This window comes from Calidris pugnax, unplaced genomic scaffold, assembly GCF_001431845.1.
Source record: "Calidris pugnax isolate Ruff unplaced genomic scaffold, ASM143184v1 scaffold57, whole genome shotgun sequence".
NCBI lineage: Eukaryota > Metazoa > Chordata > Aves > Charadriiformes > Scolopacidae > Calidris > Calidris pugnax.
The window spans coordinates 2,117,462-2,133,964 of record NW_015090813.1 but is presented as its reverse complement, the minus strand read 5'-3'; the positions used below and the strand labels follow the sequence as shown (position 1 = coordinate 2,133,964).

The following is a 16,503-nucleotide window of genomic DNA, read 5'->3' as shown; positions in this document are numbered from 1 at the left end:
GCTTGGGAGAATAATCTTTTTAGAAGCAGTTGCACACTACAGCAAGAGTAGCCACAATAAAGAGACAGACAATAAAGACACCACCAAAATCTTCAGGGGAGGCATGGAGTTGACTTCTTTTAGCTGTATCCTGCATTTTAGCATGCATTACATAGACATACATACAATACTTGGCATATGTAGCACTTACAAGAAATAGCAGTCTTTTAAAATAGTCAATTAACTCATAAAAACCCTATCTGTGTCCTTAGAAAGATAAAAATACCCGTTTCAGTTAAATAGTTAAAAACCTTACCTTTCTTCTTAAAGTTCTCCTTAGTAAATCTCTCACTTTATTCTGTTCCTTTTAAGTATCTGAAGTCTTTTTTTGAGGAGCAGTGTGAGCCCCGTTCTGTCCCAGGAGACCCAGCACACCCATGGTCAGGCAGCTCTAGGGCTCTGACTCCGTGGGAACAACGACAACGAGAGTCTTGTCATCTGGAATATCCATTTTGCATCCTATTTTTTTCAAATATTTTATGCTTGGTCTTCATTGCTGTTTTCGTTAACCTCAATCCTGTAAAATACGAAGGCAAAACCATGGAGTTAAGTTCCACAGCGATCAAGGATTATCTGACTGATGGAACCGTGATACGGTAGAAAATACCTTGTAGCCTCTAAAAAGAAAACAAAAATTGATCACAGAACCTATGAAAACATTCTAACTGTTCTTTCATAAAATTTTTAGCTGTTTTATGTGTTATAAAACTCAGTTTATTAGAGTTATAAATAAAGCACACTGAAAGATTAATGTATACCAAAACAAAATGTATTCCATCAAGTAGTACAGCCATTCGTGTAGATAGCTTTAGCCAGTTTATTACTAACCTGATTGGATACTCAGGATACTTATAATGGATTTAATTTGATAATAATAAAGTATTGCTTATGCTAATGGTGCTCTCCAGATTAATAGGTTTTAAATGGTTGGTGCTATTTTATTGTCTCTTCCTGAGTAATGAACTCGTCTATACATGCACTGTACATTGCATGATGGAGACCAATAATTCAAGCAATATCATTACAGTGGTATCAGTATGGGACACATTAAAGGTTTTTTTTCTTATACATTAAAAGGTAAAGTTGGAGTTTATGAAGGCGAAGTGCTCTCAGTGTTTGAACGTGTGCAACAGACACTGTAAATAGCTGACAGAACACTAGGAAGTTGGTAGTGTTTGAGTGCCTCGCCACCCCTCACTCAAACCATCTGTCAGGCACTTCTTCAGGCAAAAAAATAAATCCCACAATTTTTAGAAATGTTTGTTCTGAAAATGCAAATTAGTATTTTTTATTTATTTATTTATTTCCAGTCACGTAGCTGGATCTTACACCATGTCTGCACAGAGATATGGTGCTTATTTAAGTCCTTCAGGAAAAGGTTGTGAAGGCTCAGGTGGCCCATGGAAGGTAAGATTGAAGTCTCTATTTAGCTTTGCTGAAGGAGGAGGAGTGGAGTGGATGAGGACACACAGAGTGAGGTTCTACGAGTGTCCAGTTCAGTTGCAGATGCTGAAAAAGCCAGTTTTGCCTCATCCTCCAGCCCCCACTGCAAATGCATTGCTGGTGCTGCTGCCAGCACAGCTCACACAAGTACTGGTGCCAGCGGAGGAGGGGTGGTGGAACAACAGGGCTAGGGACATCAGGAAGGGGAAGCTCATCCTGCCCCTCTGCTCTGCCCTGGTGAGACCCCATCCGGAGCACTGGGTCCAGTTCTGGGCTCCCCAGTTCCAGAAGGACAGGAAACTGCTGGAGAGGGTACAGCAGAGGGCCACAAAGATGATTAAGGGCCTGGAGCACCTCTCTTATGAGACAGAGATCATCGCGTCCAACCACAAAAAAAACCACAAAAAAACCAAAGTCTTGAGAAGAGAAGGCTGAGGGGGGATCTGATCAATGCTTACAAATACTTAAAGGGAGGGTGCCAGGAGGACGGGGCTGGTCTTTTTTCAGTGGTGCCCAGGGACAGGACTAGAGGAAATGGGCACAAACTTGAGTATAAGAAGTTCTACCTAAACGTGAGGAGGAACTTCTTTACTGTGAGAGTGATAGAGCACTGGAACAAGCTGCCCAGAGAGGTGGTGGAGTCTCCTTCTCTGGAGACATTCCAAACCCACCTGGACAAGTTCCTGTGCAACCTGCTCTAGGTAGACCCACTTCAGTGAGGGGATTGGAGTTGATGATCTCCAGAGGTCCCTTCCAACCCCATATGATTCTATGATGTTTCTCAGTGACACCATGGATTTATATCACTGTAAGCAGCTTGTGAAACTTCAGTGCAGAGCCCCAGGAGGTCCCTTCTGACCCCATATGATTCTATGGTGTCTCTCAGTGACGCTATGGATTTATATCACTGTAAGCAGCTTGTGAAACTTCACTGCAGAGCCCCAGCTCAGCAAGCTGCTCAAATATATGCCTAACTTGAGGCACACAGACTATCGGTATAAAAATATTGAAGCATATGCTTTAACTTAAAACACATTATTAAGTGCTTCCTGAATTGAGATAATTTCCTTCTCAGTACTTCTTCTCTTCCCATCCAGCAGAATTTTATTTTTTCACTCCTTGCCAAGACGCGCTTCATTTCCCTTTTTGCATATTGCCAGCGATCCCTTGACTTTCCAATTTGCGTATCTTTTCATTCTCTTAGGCTACTTCTGCCTTCGTTTGTCACACAGGGCCAGGGCATGGGTTTCTCCCTCTTGTTGTGGTTTAACCCCCGCTGGCAACTAAGCTCCACGCAGCCGCTCGGTGGGATGGGGGAGAGAATCGGAAGAGTAGAAGTGAGAAAACTCGTGGGTTGAGATAAAGACAGTTTAATGAGCCCTGCACGCAAGCAAAGCAAAATAAGGAATTCATTCACTGCTTCCCATGGGCAGGAGGGTGTGCAGCCATCTCCAGGAAAGCAGGGCTTCATCACGTGTAACGGTTACTTGGGAAGACAAGCGCCATCACTCCGAACGTGTCCCCCCGTTCCTTCTTCTTCCCCCAGCTTTACATGCTGAGCATGATGTCATATCACAGAATGACAGGATGGCAGGGGTTGGAAAGGACCTTTGGAGATCATCTAGTCCAACCCCCCCCTGCCAAAGCAGGGTCACCCGGAGCAGGTTGGGCAAGAAGACATCCAGGTAGATTTTGAGTATCTCCAGCAGAGAAGGAGACTCCACCACCTCGCTGGGCAGCCTGTTCCAGTGCTCTAATGGTATATCAGTATGGTACAGAATATCCCTTTGGTCAGATGGGATCAGCTGTCCCGGCTGTGTCCCCTCCCAGCTTTTTGTGCCCCCTCAGCCTCCTCACTGGTGGGGTGGTGTGAGGAGCAGAAAAGGCCTTGACTGTGTGAGCGCTGCCCTGCAATTACAAAAACACCCCTGTGTTATCACCACTTTTTCCAGCACAAATCCAAAACACAGCCCCTTAGTAGCTACTGTGAAGAAAACCAACTCTCACCCCAGCCAAAACCATCACACCTCTGCATGCGGTCGTGCACGTTGTGATCAGAGTGATCAGAGGGCTGGAGCACCTCTGCTATGAGGACAGGCTGAGAGAGTTGGGGCTGTTCAGCCTGGAGAAGAGAAGGCTCCGGGGAGACCTTACAGCAGCCTTCCAGTACCTAAAGGGGACCTACAGAAGAGATGGGGAGGGACTCTTGATCAGGGAGTGGAGCGATAGGACGAGGAGGAATGGCTTTAAACTGAAAGAGGGGAGATTTAGATTAGATATTGTGAAGAAATTATTTCCTTTGAGAGTGGTGAGACACTGGAACAGGTTGCCCAGAGAAGCTGTGGCTGCCCCATCCCTGGAGGGGTTCAAGGCCAAGCTGGATGGGGCTTGGAGCAACCTGGTCTGGTGGGAGGTGTCCCTGCCCATGGCAGGGGGGTTGGAACTCAATGACCTTTAAACCCAACCTTCCAACCCAAACCATTCTATGTTTCCTGGCAGGGTTTTGGCTTGTGCCAAAGAGCAGCCTGTGCCAGGCCCAGCTGAGCACAGCCTGGGGAGCAGCCTCAGGGCTCTTCCTGCCAGGTACTGTGTGTGACACCTCTCTATTTTGGGAAGGCATTAAAGATGCAGGTCCTCAGGGAGAGAGAAGGGGCCTGAGCCTGGTTCATTGACCAGCGTAGCTAGAGCTTTGCTGTCCTCTGTGTTGTACCAGTCTGGTTGAAAAGTAATAAGGTCCAAATTAAAAATCCAAATATCTTTAAATGAGTTTGGATTCAGATTTCCATACCAGTCTGTTCTGGCACCAGAACTTACGGTATGGAGGGAAGATCTAGTTCTGCACCATTTCTAACCGCTGCGCTGTCTCCTGTGCGCTGTTTCCTTGGAGAGGCAGGTAAGGGAAATGAAAAAGCTTGGAAATACTGCACTGTAAATCAGCTGGTCAGTCCCAGGCAGCATAGTTAAAGATCCCAAACTGCAGACAAGTTTAGATCTCCAGCTACCTGATTTGTTGGCCCAACTACTTCACTCAGAAGAAGGTTTTATTCTTGATTGCACCAACGGCGCTTCACTGAAGCCAAACTTGAACCTTTCTGCTTTCTCAGGACTTACATGTTTGCTGTGCTTGCCACAGATGTTCTTCTTCAGCTGTGGTAGCTTGAATGGCACAGAGGATGCAGGCAATAACTTGTTATATTCAATTAAACAGGTAACACCTATGCAGCCATCGAAGTCCCGTTGGGATGGCACTGATGAGGACTAGAAAATGTGTCAGGCTGGTTGACTGTCAGCACAGTCACCTACTGTGGACTGTATATATTGTCTCCTCTAATAGATTATTCTACTCTTATTTCCTTTAATATGTCTTAAGCTGTATCTGACCTCATGGATCCAGTGATTTCACTCCCTTCCAACATCTCCCGCTGTCTTATTATATCTGGCTGCTTGAATATTTTTGACATTTTATTCTTTTCACCAAAATCCATGTAAATTTCCACTTCAGCAACATCTGTTGCCTACAGTCATGAAGTGTCTGTAGCCAGTTTTCTTGCTCTGAAACCAAAGATGCAATTTTGATCTTTTGAATGAAAAGCATTTCACCTAAACTATTTAACAGACCTTTACACCTACCTAGGGCAGAGAAAGTAGGACAAAATGATGACCTTTAATTTATTACATGGGTGTGAGTGAGGCTTCCACGCCCACTGCTCACAGGGTTAGCTGCTGCCAACTTTTCTGTAGTTTCAGAAATTTCTGGATTATTGAAATATAATTACAGTTTAAATGAAGATGCTGCTTTCATTTTCTCTTTTAGTCATTTTTTCAGTCCAGGGACCTTGAGCCAGGAACGTGGATGGTCATGCTGTAAGCCCAGAAATTAATCTGTACTTATTCATGTTGGTATCCACCAACTGACTTTCTTTCCCCAACTGAACAGGCTTCTTGCTAGTTCCTTAACAAAATATTGTCATGACAGCGGCAGTTAAAATGTTTAGCTTTAGGGTAAAAATGCATTTTGAAGAGTCTGTCAATGTCCTTATTGACTAAAAAGACAATCTGACTCCTTTTTTTTTCCTTTTCCCAGGATTCCTCATAATTATACTGAGACCACAACTGAAATAATTAACAAACAACATGCAACCTCTTGAAATCCAGTAGTGTCCACCCACATGAAAAAGCCACTAATTCTCAAAAAGTAAGAAAACAATGTACATGCATACTAATTGTCACTGGCAATGGAGAAGTGTCTGTATTAGTGTACTGATTTGGGCCAAATCATACTTCTACTCCTGGAGGTGTGTAAGAAATGTCACTGTCTATGAGAAAGGATGGAGGGCACAGGATTGTAAAGTCTAGCACAATTAAGCATTTGTTTAACTTTAATCCCAGGAGAACATCCCTGAAATCACTAGGTTTATTCCTGCACTTAACAGTAAGTATATCTTTACACACCAGCTTGACTTCAGACTTTACTGTTCCACACTGACTCCATGCAATTTTACCCACCTCCCATTGATGCAGGAATTATTGCGCAGTCCTTAGTGGGTCTTAAGTGATATTAAATATTCCATTAGAGAAATGTTGTTTCCATTACAGTTTACAATTTTAACATTTAAAGACTATCATTAAAATATGTAGCTTTATAACATACTTTGTTCGTATATGTAGCAGATTGCTACTTACCGGCAACTGGTCATGTATTAATTTTTCAGAAACGTGTTTCCTGACGATGACTAATGACTCACATCCCTTTCATACCTCTTTACAGATGAATGGTGTATGGATTCTGAAATGCAAAACATGTGCCGAACACTTAATTGGGCTGACAATGGCTCAAAAATATTAGAAGTTGAAAAAATCAGTTAATACAAAGTTTGCTGTCTGGGTATTTCACATTTATAAACTTGTGGTGTTCAGCAAATAGAGTTGATATTGATCTTTTAACTATTAGAATTGGTTGAATCATGACAAATCAGTACCCAGCTGGAGATCTGTTAATGCATTTCTGTTTTCAAAGCAGAAAATGTAACATGCTCTGCAATACCTCTCATTATGAAGAAGAAAAACAGTTCAAGGATGAACTGAAATTTTCATTGAATGCTTCTCCATGGAATTTTCATATGGAATCTCCATATAATCCATATAAACTGAAAATCACCAAAAGTAGTCACATTTACAGAAAGAGGGGCTAATTGTGACTGAAAAAAGCCACCATAAATTGGTAGGAAGGTTAAGAGCTGCAACTACTGCAGCCACAGGAAAGCTCCTCGTGATTTATTGTCCTTCAACTGCGGCCAGTTACGAGGCTTAGAGAAAGAATTTCCTCTTTTTCTCCCCTGATCTTTTTTGTGATACACCCTCTTCTGCCAGTCAGCAGGTGGTTTAGGGACTGAGCCTCTGAACATCTGTGTGCATCTGGGCCATTTCTTTAATAGCTGATAACAGATTATGTCACAGCTAATGAGGCGAACTTTGTTTTCATAGAAACATAGAATGGTTAGAGTTAGAAGGGACCTTAAAGATCACTGAGTTCCAGCCCCCCTGCCCTGGGCAGGGACACCTCCCACCAGACCAGGTTGCTCCAAGCCCCATCCAGCCTGGCCTTGAACCCCTCCAGGGATGGGGCAGCCACAATTTCCCTCAGCAACCTGTTCCAGTGTCTCACCACCCTCACAGGAAAGAATTTCTTCCTAATATCTAGTCTAAATCTCCTCTCTTCCAGTTTAAAACCGTTCCCCTTGTCCTATCACTCCACTCCCTGATCAAAAGTCCCTCCCCATCTCTCCTGTAGCCCCGTTGGGTACTGGAAGGCACTATGGTACCCCACTGCATTCTTTGGCCCCAAGTCCATGAAGTGTCTGAAAGTGGTTCTTTTTGCTTGTTTTAAATCTGCTATCTGGTAGTTTTCCTGGACGAAGGGAGGGAATGAGGGACGGCATCCTATTAATTTTTTAATTTTGAGAATACCAAAGCGAGTGTTCCCTTCTGGCTCAGCCTCTCATCATGATTAATAATTTAATAGATGCTATCGAAGGGATGGCCACCCTTCGTAATCCACAAAACCCTTCCTGTGCCTGAGAGCCCCGGTGGCTGTTGCTCATGCCTCAGGAGGGAGCTCGAGGAGGGTTCACAGGTAGGAAAAACCCTCTCCTGAAGGGCTACCACCACAGCAGCCACCGCTGGCTCGCAGCCCCAGAATTTAGCCAGCTGAGTGGTCCCACTGGGAGCAGTGGGCAGAAGATGACTCAGAAGTGCATTTGGTACATGCCACCCTGGACATACACAGCTCTGTAGTGTTTTTATCCCTTTCATTTCTGAATGACTCCCAATAATTGCTCTGTTGTCTCGGCCACCGCTGAACACTGAGCTGATAGTTGTCCCCAGGATTTAGCCAGCTGAGAGGTCCCACTGGGCGCAGTGGGCAGAAGATGACTCAGAAGCGCATTTGGTACATGCCACCCTGGACATACACAGCTCTGTAGTATTGTTATCCCTTTCATTTCTGAATGATTCCCGATAATTGCTCTGTCATCTCGGCCACCGCTGAACACCGAGCTGATAGTTGTCCAGAACTGGGCTGCATAGGGAAGAGTGTGGCCAGCAGGTCAAGGGAGGTCATTCTGCCCCTCTACTCTGCACTGGTGAGGCCACAACTGGAGTACTGCATCCAGTTCTGGGCTCCCCAGTTCAAGAGGGACAGGGAACTATTGGAAAGAGTCCAGCGTAGGGCTACAAAGATGATTCAAGGACTGGAGCATCTCCCTTATGAGGAGAGGCTGAAAGAGCTGGGACTCTTTAGTCTGGAGAAGAGAAGGCTGAGGGGAGACCTTATTAATGCCTACAAGTATCTCAAGGGCGGGCTGAGAGAGGAGGGAACCAGACTCCTTTCAGTAGTTGCCAGTGAGAGGACAAGGGGCAATGGGCACAAGTTGGAACATAAAGGGCTCCACTTGAATATGAGGAAGAACTTTTTCAGGGTGAGGGTGACAGAGCCCTGGAACAGGCTGCCCAGGGAGGGTGTGGAGTCCCCTTCTCTGGAGATTTTCAAGACCCGCCTGGATGCAGTCCTGAGTAACATGCTCTGACAAGCTCTGGGTGGTCCTGCTTCAGCAGGGGAGTTGGACTAGATGATCTCTATGGTCCCTTCCAGCTCTAAAAATACAGTGAAATTCAGTGAAACTGACTACAATGACCTCCACACCGTTTTTTGCTCGGTGACAGCTAGTATAGACCCTGTAACGTGGTGGTGAGTCTAGAGTTAGATCTCTCTCTGTTGAGATCTCTCACTGCTGACAATGAATTTTATTTCCCTTCTGTCTCCTACCTACGTGAAACCATGAATGGTACAGTTTCAGGTATTACAGAGATTTTAATGTCCTGGATGGCAGGTTGGTTCACACTGTGAAAAACTGGTAGAAACACTTCAAGCTTTTATAATACACATTTTCAAACTGTAAATATATTAAGTTATATATTCTAAAACATTATTTCATTTCTTTACTTTCCACCTTAAGTTTTGATTAAATTCTTCATGGGAATTTTTGAGAACAGTATTTCTTAGGAACAAAATTTTTGAGAACAATGTTTCTTATGAACAAGTTAAGTCCAATACGGAAGTGTGATAAGCTGTAAAGACATAGATTATCTGTTAATTTCAGTGAATCACAACTTCAGATGTTTTGATTATCTACTGTAATGGACATGAGCAGAATTTATATCGCTTACTTCACAGTGAAAGGCTCTGGTGAGCCTCAAAACTGAAAGTTTTTCAGTTACCCAGTTCCACAGATTTTAATAAAAGCGATTGGTCTTGTTAAAACATTTATTTATGATCCACTAATACAACAGCTGAAACAACAGTGTCGTCTGTTTCAACTACTTTGATAGCAAAAACGATGCATTACTCTGCATGAATAACTCAGTGGCATGAGACACAGGTAACCGAAAGCTGCTCCTCTAGGTGTGTCAAACAAGTTATGACAACAACTGTGTAAAGTTTCCTTTGAGGTTGTTCAACCAAATGATTAGCTGAAGAGAGCGCACTAGCAAAGGTAACTACTGTTTGGCAGTAAAGTTGTTCACTCATTTGTTAAAAAAGCCCAATTAATACCTAAACTGCAAATACTGTGTATGCCAGTATCACCAACACCAACATCCATGCCTTGTACCCATTATCCCCAAATCCCCAAAGAGCCGGAGAGGGACTCTTTACAAAGAAGAGTAGCGACAGGACAAGGGGCAATGGTTTTAAGCTGGTGGAGGGGAGATTTAGGTTAGATACTAGGAAGAAATTCTTTACAGTGAGGGTGGTGAGGCACTGGAACAGGTTGCCCAGGGAGGTCGTGGATGCCCCATCACTGGAGGTGTTCAAGGCCAGGCTGGATGGCTATTTGAGCAACCTGGTCTGGTGGGAGGTGTCCCTGCCCAGGGCAGGGGGGTTGGAACTAGATGATCTTTAAGGTCCCTTCCAACCCAAACCATTCTATGATTCTATGATTCTATGAAATCTAATCTTTTCTTACAGTTATAGAGATAATTCTTGATATTTATCCCGTTTCTGGCAAACGTGGCGATGTAAGGGAAAAGCTCATACTTGCTTTCAGGACAGAGGATTTATTTTTATCTCAAATTACGCTGCTTACGCATTAATTAGACAGAACCAGCCTGGATTATATTCGCTCATGTCCATCTTCACAACCTTCCAATTGCTGAGTTCACAAACTTTCACAAACCAAAGGCTGATTTCTAAATCAAATGTGAAGTGTGAAGGCCTGGCAAGTTCAGGAATGGGAAAGAATTTAGGTAAAAGCCCAAGTCGTGCAGAATGTGGCTGAGGTCCTTCAGTAGGTGGCACACTTTCCTCTGCATCGGTGGGGAAGGAAGGTGTTTGCAGGATGCTCCAGGCACTGGCCTGTGGGAAGATTCCTGAGATGCAAAACCAGGAGGGCAACCAATGTGGTTAGGAAGGTTCCCATGACATGTGCCAGAAGAGTAGAGGAGATAGGATAACACGGCCAAATTCCAGGTAGCTGCAGCTTCGTTAATGTTGGTTTTCTCATCCAAAGTGCTCTCTGCCATCTTGAGATGCCAAGATATTCTCTTTTACTCTGTTATGTGCCAGAAGAGTAGAGGAGATAGGATAACACGGCCAAATTCCAGGTAGCTGCAGCTTCGTTAATGTTGGTTTTCTCATCCAAAGTGCTCTCTGCCATCTTGAGATGCCAAGATATTCTCTTTTACTCTGTTTTCAAGTTGTCACTACTCGCTACTAAGAGTAGTTGGCCCCTCTGTCTCTCTCCAGCCCACACATTAAATTCTCTACACGTGAAGGGCTGGAAGATGATGCAGAATTGAAAGTTGCCTCTTTGAGGAGAAGGCTAAACAAAAGGCTACCCAGGTCTAACGGGAATATAAATAGGTAAGACTTTAGAAAATTAAGTTGCTTAATTGTTCAGGTTATATATAACTCAGAAGCTGCTAAATCCTGCCATGTCTTTGACAGGCTTTTTCTTCAGCCATTCCTAGAAAAAGTGGGGCAAGGTGGGGGAGAGAAGCGAGTGCAGTATCCAAAATATATAGGAACTATTACTTTTTATTTAGAGAGAAATAACCAGTGCCTGAGAACACGGCCCACTTGTTAGCGAGGCAAAATATTTGTTCAAAATGCCTAAAAGTAAGGGTCTTTCAAAAACTTATTTGGCTTGGGATATTAAAAAAAAAGGATGATCAAAGAGAATCTGGCTATAGCTCTTTCAGGGTTCATTTATCTCCTATGAGAAGTGCACATAATCGCTTGGCTCCGTTTCTGGTCAGCGTTGTAGATTTTCCTATTCAGCTTGCTAATTAGCCGTGAAAAAAATGGAAATGAGTAAAAAAAATAATCAAATTTTATTTAAAAGTCTTTTCCCAGAATTCATGGGCTTTAAAAAAATGTTCCCATGAAAGGGCATAATTTCAGAAAATTCTGCCTTTTTCATTTTTTTCCCCCCCGTTGCAAGGTCAAGTGATGACATGTTATTATCAAGCTGTTGATACACACAGCACGTTAGTTGCGCATCTGGAAATACTTTATGCGGAGAAAATCACTTTCTTTTTTTTATTTATTTATTTTTTGCATGACATGTTATTATCAAGCTGTTGATACACACAGCACGTTAGTTGCGCATCTGGAAATACTTTATGTGGAGAAAATCACTTTATTTTATTTATTTATTTATTTATTTATTTTTTCTTGGAGGGAAAGCTCAATAAAGCAGAAAAAAAATATTTTTCCTGCAGGAAATCGAGCCATTTGTTCATTACCAGGCAAATAGTGTTCCTCTTCCTTTGGGCCTTCTGCCAGAGTTATTTACACGTGGGCTTGCTCAAGAGAACCACCTTGGCTTCTTGCTCCTTCGCACCATTTGAAGCTGGTGTGGATAAAGAAGTGCTTCTCTGGTGACTTCTTTGTTTTCCTGTGGAGGAGTCACGGGCACACTCCCCTGTGAGGAAAGATCACCCGTGTTTACGTCGGGGAGCAGACAAACAAGAGGCAGCAGCCCGGATTCAGGGAAGGCACAGGGAGAGGTGGTGGGAGGGTTGAACCTGCAACGTCGTCTTCTCGTTCCTCATGAGAAAAGGTGGCACTCGAGGGAAATGAAAAGCAACGGGTACAAAGGGGCAAGCGGAATGCTGGGGATGGAAATACATTTTATGGTATGAAATGATTAAGTGATATGTGAAACTCATAGCTGCTAGTTACCGCTGAGAAGAAGAGGTTGCAATGGTCAGGAGAAGGTAGGTATCTCTCAAAATAAGAATCCCCTCAGTTACCCCAATCAATGCTGCTCTACAAGCATCCAAAGTAAAGCAGGAGACAAATGCAGCCCTGTCAGGACTCTCCCCAAGTCTTCTCATCTAACTTGGTCTCCCTCCTCGCCCTCCAGAGGCTCAGGGGGTGCTCCCCTAGGGTCTCCGGGAATCCTTGAGGAGGGGCTGACAGCAGGGACCCTCACCCTCGTCGGCTGTTTGTCACCCCAGCATCCAGCTCAGGGCTCTTCTCTCACTCCCCAGGGGAGAAAGAGCAGGTCCTCCAAAGAGGAGGAGGACAGAAGAGGGAGCATAACCCCCTTCCAGCATTGAAAAGCCAGCCCCGAGTATCTTGCAGTTTTACTACGAAGCACAAGGAGCACTAAATACTAAATATAATAAGCAATAAACAAATAAATAAATACAATAAGCGCTAAATAATAAATATATAGTAAATAGGGAGTTAAGAAAGGCAATGGTGGGAGCAGAATCACAAGGGACATTGCTGTCCAGGCAGTTGGAAAATGGAGTGAAGGGAAACGGAAGGAAGGTCCTACACAAACAAGCACAGAGCGATTAAACCAACATTGATAGGGAACTATTAGTATTTGTTTATTTATGAGGAAAGCCAGTCCCAGGCAGTTTCCCATAGATTTTCTCACCTAAGCAAACTTAAGGGAGACGATAATAAACAGCAAAATAACACCACTGATTTTAATTTGCGCTCCTGCCCTCTGAGACTTTCAGAAAATCAGATACATTTTTCTTTCCGCTGCTCACACTGAAATCAGTAGATAGCATCAATCCCCTTATATAAAGGAATTTTCGCTTATGGTGCGGCTCTACCTGTAACAACTTTGTGAAGAAATAGTTAAGAACTTGTGGGTACAGGTTCAGGGATCAAGTAATTTTTCCCCAAGAAAGAAAGGATGAATTGCTTTAAAATTGTTAGCTATTTTAGGAATGGTTATTTAACATTTCAACTCAACTGAACTGTTATAGAAAAATTATGTAAGGCTTTCTATTACCTACTTTGGGAGCAGGAAAGTTTACAAAACTGATGGATTCTGTATGCTCTGAGATCAAACCAAGTCTTCAGAATAATTTATGGTGTTTAATAAACTGTGAACACCATTGCTGAGTATCATCATTCTGTATTGCTCTCGTTGCTAGCGGCAGCTGGGATGGCCAAGGTGCTTTCCAAGCAGTGAGAATGACTTCTCTGATGAATCTGCAGAATCTGTGCTTAAACAACAGCTGTAAATCTTACACCTGAAAGCTCCCTTAGTTCTCTTCCCAGTTTAGTTAGAGTGAGAGTTTTATTAAACGCTGGATGTTAAAAAAAAAAAGAGAAAAAGAGGAAATGATAGGATGGTATGATGCAAGGATGTCGTTATTAAGTTTGTGGTGTTGTCACAAGCAGGTGAGAGAAAGTGATTCAGATGTCTGCTGCCTCCCTGGGGAGTTACTGGTGAGAGTTTGTGAGGAAAACCACCCAGGGCATCCCAGATGTGGTCCCTCTGCGGGACAGTGCTCCTGCCTCCAGCTCCCCATGGGAAGGGAAAGGGGCATCAGTTGGGGTGAAGGTAAGTTTGCACCCAGTTACACCCGTTCCCCTACAATGGTGCACAAAGGGGGAGCGGGCTGAAGGAACCATGCAAAGATCTCCCTGTCTCTTTGGCTGGGGGAGGGTCTCCTCCAAGCTAGGGACTCTCACAGCTGCAAGTTGGGCTTGCAGGGCTTGAGCCCAACTAATTAGTATGATGGTCGAGCTCTCTGAGCGCATGAGCAGCTTCAGCCTCTTTCCCCAGGACCACTAAAAGTGCCCAAGAGTCCTAACTCCAGCGTGCACCTTGAGGAGCCGCAGTGAAGGAAACAGCTGTGGCTCCAATGCTCTTGAGCTCTTGAGAATGTGGGAAAGGACACAAAGTCAAACTTGTCTTGTGAGGGGTCTGGAGCACAAGTCTTATGAGGAGAGGCTGAGGGAGCTGGGGGTGTTCAGCCTGGAGAAGAGGAGGCTGAGGGGAGACCTTATTGCTCTCTACAACTCCCTGAAAGGAGGGTGTAGAGAGGTGGGGGTCGGTCTCTTCTCCCAAGTCACAGGCGACAGGACAAGAGGAAATGGCCTCAAGTTGCGCCAGGGGAGGTTCAGGCTGGATATTAGGAAAAAAATTTTCACTGAAAGGGTTATCAGCCATTGGAATGGGCTGCCCAGGGAGGTGGTTGAGGCACCATCCCTGGAGGTGTTCAAAAGACAGGTTGATGTAGTGCTGGGAGGTATGGTCTAGTGATGGTGATGCTTCTTGTTTGTTGTGTGGGTGTCTATTTTTGTCAGTTAGGTTGACAGTTGGACAAGATGATCTTTAAGGTCCCTTCCAACCTAGAAGATTCTGCGATTCTGTGATTCTGTGATTGTCGAGATAACCAACCTAATTGGAAAAAGACCCTTATTTTGAAAAGCGTTATGGAGAGAACAATATTACTTTGCTTTGAGAATGGTTGTCAATAAATGATTTATTTAAAATTATTTTGCACATCGAACCTTGTTGCACTGACTCTGTGGGCTGGACTCTGTGACAACAAAAATGGACTTCTGAAGTCTTGTGAGAGGCAGGAGAGAAGCAGAGGGTGCTGGGTGTACAGCAAGAAGCCAAATGTACTGGTTCAGGAGTCTGCGGCTTCGCAGAGGGGAAGATACCAGCGGCCGTCATTTGGGGACAGAGGTAAATGCAGTTCATGGAATCACAGAATGGTTTGGGTTGGAAGGGACCTTAAAGATCATCGAGTTCCAACCCCCTGCCCTGGGCAGGGACACCTCCCACCAGACCAGGTTGCTCATCCAGCCTGGCCTTGGACACTTCCAGTGATGCAAGTTGCTGTGGAAAGGGGCAGGATGGGAAAACCTGAATTTAAAACAAATCCTTAAGCACTCCCATCTCTCACTGACTTGTCCTGACACGACATCAAACAAAGATCACAAGCCCGAGGTCGATACGTTTACTCGGACAGAATAATTCCAGTCAAACATTGCTTGGTGTCAGGAACGGCAGTATCACACTGAAAACTGGGAGAACAAAGCCAGACGTGCTCCCAGACTTCTCAAGGAGCAAGCAACTCCCCGTCAGCTGTGGCTTGGTCCTCTTAGTATCAAACATGATGGCAGGAGCAAGCCTTTTATGTAACAGAAGTCATGAGCTGTCCCAAAATGATGACCACATGAGACGTTTGTGCCCGTATCACTTCAGGTGAGTCCCAAGAAATCCTGAGACTCTCCTGCACCTCCTGGATTGAGCACAAGGAACCTGGCTCAGATGCCACCAAAGTCAACTAGGGGCCAAGGACCATATGAGGAGAAGAGGATCTTTCTGAATACGCTGACCCCAAGCACCGAGCTGTCATTCTCCCAGAATGGTTAAGAGTTGGAAGGGACTTGAAAGACCATCGAGTTCCAACCCCTGCCTGACACGGGCCTGAGAAGCTGCAGGAATGACTTAAAATTCTTAACTACTAAAAGTCATTAAATAATGGTTTTACTTCCCCCAGCATCTGCTGCTTTCAGGATTTATGTGTCCACCCGTCCCTTTCCACCTGGGGATTTTTCCCCCTGATGTGTGCTGTGGGAATGACCTCAGGTGCTAATTACCACCTCCGCCATCACGGTGCCAGCGAGGTGGCATCGCTTCAGGATGCCCTCACGGCAGCCTTCAGAAACCATGGGGCTGGATGGCTTCCCCCCAAAAAACAAAATGATTTTCCCTTTGATAATGAAGCAGTGATAGCAGCGGGGCGCCCACCGGCTCTCCGGACCCCCCCGGGGCCACGGCGGAGCCAAGAAGGGACCCCCCCGCCAAGAAGGGCCCCTCCGCGCCTCAGCGACCTCCAACAAACCTCGGGCTGACTGGAACTAGCGCGGAGCCGCGGGTGGCGGGTGCCGGTGCGGGACCCGGTTGAAACGGAGGGCGGGATGAACGACGGGGCGCTCCCGGGAAGCCTCGCTCCGCCCTCCCCCCCCCCCGCGGCCCCCCTGCCCCGGGGCCGGCCCCGGGTGGCGGCGGCGGCGGCTGAGGGAGACCGGGCCGAGCCCCGCCCCGCCGCCTGACGTTGCGGGCGCTCATTGGTTGCGGGGCCGCCCCGTCAGCGGCGGGGGGAAGCGGGGGCACGAGCCCCCGGCGGCCGTTAACCGGCGTGAGGTGGCGGCGGCGGGCGCCTCAAGCCAAGAAGGGGCGACGGCGG

General features: G+C 45.4%; 1 long non-coding RNA gene across 1 annotated transcript; it reads right to left on the bottom strand.

The window, feature by feature from the left end:
• Positions 1-301: 301 nt before the first annotated feature.
• On the bottom strand, positions 302-16,273 carry LOC106886532. Its single transcript, XR_001411671.1, has 3 exons — positions 16,159-16,273; positions 6,166-6,268; positions 302-556 (listed from the first exon to the last, which is right to left on the bottom strand). It is a non-coding gene; the product is annotated as an uncharacterized LOC106886532 (long non-coding RNA).
• Between the last annotated feature and the right edge of the window lie 230 nt (positions 16,274-16,503).